The sequence below is a fragment of the Pelodiscus sinensis genome, chromosome 11 (genome assembly GCF_049634645.1).
Source record: "Pelodiscus sinensis isolate JC-2024 chromosome 11, ASM4963464v1, whole genome shotgun sequence".
Lineage (NCBI taxonomy): Eukaryota > Metazoa > Chordata > Testudines > Trionychidae > Pelodiscus > Pelodiscus sinensis.
The window spans coordinates 18,782,413-18,786,380 of NC_134721.1; positions in this window are offsets into that span (position 1 = coordinate 18,782,413).

Here is a 3,968-nt window from a genome sequence, read left to right on the forward strand (position 1 = left end):
GCCGCAATTATTTAAATCGCGGCTTCATTTCCCTTTGCTGAACAAACAAGTCTATATGGCTCCGTCGATGGAGCCATGTAGTCTAGACATACCCTGACTGCTTCAGCTGACTGGGCTTGTCCAGACTGTGATAAAAATGTACATTTCTAAAAGCATGGTCCAAACAAGTCCTTTTCTCCTTTTTCCTATTTGGGCCCCTGAGTTGTTTACCTTGGAAACTCCTAGCTCTGACCTGCCAGGGCTATATTGGTGGGTTGGGACATGCGACTGCTTTAGAGCATCTTCCTAGCAACAGAAAGGAATCCAGCAGATTGACGAGGGGACAGCTTCTCTACTAGTCCTATCCACACAAAGCAGGCTTAATCCTCATCCCTTAGCCAGCATCAGGGTGCTGTTCAGTATTGTGTCCCTTGGGCCAGTCTCTCTACACATGAAGTGTTTCACATTGTGGACGTAGGACACTTCCCTGGGGCACCCTCAGTTTTAAGGCACCTCCCTACTATCTGCCTTTAGCCTCTGACAACACAAGCATTACCTGTCATGCCTCTGAAGACTGCTCTCTCTAGGCAGGTTAGCGAGAGGGATACTTTAACGATGATGCTCAAACGCTTTTAATAGCGGGGGTGCTGAAAGACAGCGCTGGGGTCAGTAGTAGGATTGTGTCTTGGGGGGAGGATGTGAAAGTGAAACTGTGTACATGGTTAACCAATGACCCTGGGCTCCTCAGTTAACATGTAAAGTTAGAGGCAGCCTCCCAGCAGGCAAAGTGAGTTGGCTTAAAAGCTGGCTCCCCACACATACCGGCTCTCAGGAAGCCACCTGCCCTCTTCCCCACTGCTGCCTCTGATTGGTTTGCGTAACTGCTGACATTTTCAGTGGTTACACGATAACCTAATTAAATGCATTTTAACATCCCTATCCAGGACAAGGGTAAGGGGACTGAGGCTGGAACCAAAGCTGGAGACAAGCACAGAGCTAGGAGTAGAGCTCTGGGTGCAGGGTGGCAGCCAGAACCCCAGGTGTGGAGCCCCATATAAAACATGGAGATGCTGCAGCACCCCCTCAAACCTAATTCCCACATCTATGCACTTTAACCCTCGAGTCCTTTGGGCAACCTTCTGGGGTTCCCACTTCCGGTTGTGCTGAACGAACAAACGAACAAACGCACGTGTGTGCACACACACACACACACACACACACCCCTCTCCGATTCGCTGCTCCCAAAGGAATCGCACACACCAGTCAGTGCAATTCAGCTCAGGATAACCACTCCGCTTCCCACAGAGCATTAGCGATACTGACAGTGAAAACAAGAATGGCATTTATTATCAAAGAATGAGATGCAAACGATAGAGGAAGAGTATTGGAAACAAATGATTACATGGCAAACAACATCAAAATCAATTTTCTTGAGCCTAAGTGTCGATCACCAAATAAGCTGCTTCTCTCTCACCAACAGAAGTTGGTCAGTAAAAGATATTAACTCTCCTGCCTTGTCTCTCTAATATCCTGGACCCAACACGGCTACAACTACACTGCAGAAGACATTTCCCTGTCTCATACAAGATAGCTTAAAAAGTCATTTTCTCTAGCATTTTCAGCTAGATTGGCTGAGATCCCCTTTATGTAAAATCAAGCCCACTAGCAGCTTCTCCTGACAGACTGAAAGATGACTGGGGGTTCATCTGCTACCTACATAGAGCAGGCTAGGCCTTGATGTTCTCCTGAATATAGGCTTCCAGCTTCTTCCTGTTGTTTGCCTCATCCTGCTAATCTCCTTCTGAAGCCTCCACAAGCTCTTCTTTAGCACTTGTCTCCATTCACTAACAGACTTCTATTGTCAGCTTCACAATGGTCCACCAGGGAAATAATAGTTGCCCACCTTCTGCCTGAAGAAGTTTGTTGCAAGGCATGCTAACTTTAGCTACAAGGCCTAAAGAACAGAATTTTTCAGCGGGGACTTGACTTAACCAGAAACCTCTATGTCATCTTCCATTTAGCATCAAGAGGTTGTTGGGTTATACAGATATTTGATTCATGACATGCTTTGCAGAACACCTTGCATAACAGTTCAAACTCTAAAATGGTAAACTCCCTGGGGTAGGGATGACTTGATTAATAAGCAACCTATTGCATATACCGCCTAAAAGAAAAATTTCAAGATTATGAGTACCAGATTCTGATTTAATTTATTCCAGAATAAATCTTTTCAGCCGGATTCTTCTCTCACTAGATCTGGCTTTACACAAGTGCAATTCCAGTGACCTTCAAGGGAGTTAGACCAGAATCAGTGACAGGCATGCTCCACCCTTCACTCAAATCCCATCTTGTCAAGCTTGAGAAAGTTTGGTTAACTTTATTGTTAATTTTCTTGGGTTTCTCTACATCATGGTTCTTAAAGGGCAAAATGCCAATACAGTAGCTATCTCTAACTTTACATCCACTTCCATCAGAAACAACTGGTTCGGGTGACAAAAGTTTTGTCTAGGTTGTCTAGCCAAATCAAAGAACAAAAGAAGTCAGATAAGGTGGAGATCGGTCGTTGGAGCAGCAGAGATTTCAGTGACATTCTCTCACAGTCTTGTAAATTCAGAGTAATTACATAAGAACGGTCATGCTGGGTCAGACCAAAGGTTCATCTAGTCCAGTATCCTGTTTGCAGACAGTGGCCAATGCCAGGTGACCCCAGAAGGAATGAACAGAACAGGTATCATCCATTGGTCCCACCCCTATTGCCCATTCCCAGCTTCTGACAGAGGTCATGGGCACCATCCTTGCTAACATGCCATTAATGGATCTATCCTCCATGAATTTATCTAGCTCTTTTTGAACCCTGTTAAAGTCCTGGCCTTTACAACATCAAAGTCACACATTGAAGACACAAAATATTACATTAAAGTCAACGGATGTACAGTGTGTTACATGAGTTTAAATTTGCTGTGAATGAGAACAAAATAAAATCCAATGCAGCTGTTAAGCTATGTCTACACAGCAGAGCTATTTCAGGATACCTCCCATATCCCAAAATAACTATTCCGCATCTTAAGAGCAAGCCCGTTATATTGAAATAAAACAGGCTCGCTATTCTGACATCCCTCTAAACCTCATTGCACGAGGGATAAGGGATGTTTTAGAATAGCACCTTATTTTGAAACTGACTCAAAATAAGCTACACAATTTGCATAGCTCAAATTGTGTAGCTTATTTCAAGCTACAGGTGCAGTGTAGACACACCCTTAAAAAAAATCTTGCTGTTTGCATTCATACAATCACACACTAGATGGCACTCCTGAACTAATAAATGGTACAATACAAAAACTAGCAGAACATTGAAAAAAGTTACTATTGGAAAGAAGCCTTATACTAACATTTGTTCATAAATGTGTTATTACAATGAATAAACATTTTCCTGTCTTGTAGGCATCCCTTGAAAACTGGCAACTTGCATTACTCTTTGGTCTTCTAAGTAATCAGTTTCCATATATTGCAGTACCATGCAACATTTATGGGAAAAGTAAATCTGACTTGATGAAATGTCTTTCCAGTTCAAAAAAAGACATGATATATAGTCTGGGAACATAATGTAGTACAAAAGCTTCTGAGACACATTTTGAAGACACATTAATGACTCTGAGAACCACTGACTTTCAATGGGAGTTAGGTTCTAAGCATTTAAGTCTGTTTGGGGATTTAGGTTAAGTAGAGCTATGAAAGACATGATGCTCCATTTCAAAAAGAATTTCAACATTTGACTTAATTTCAAGTTAGGACACAAGCCAAATATTTTTAAATTCTCTGCAAAAGGAAGAATCTGAAGAATTTCCATATCTGATTAATCAAAATGTTTTAAGTTTGACTTTAAAAAATATATTATTACACAAAAATTCAAAACAAAAAGCAGTTTCAAAGCAAAATATGTAATTTTCCCCCCATTTTCTTTCAAAATTAAAATTCCAGTACAATTAAAC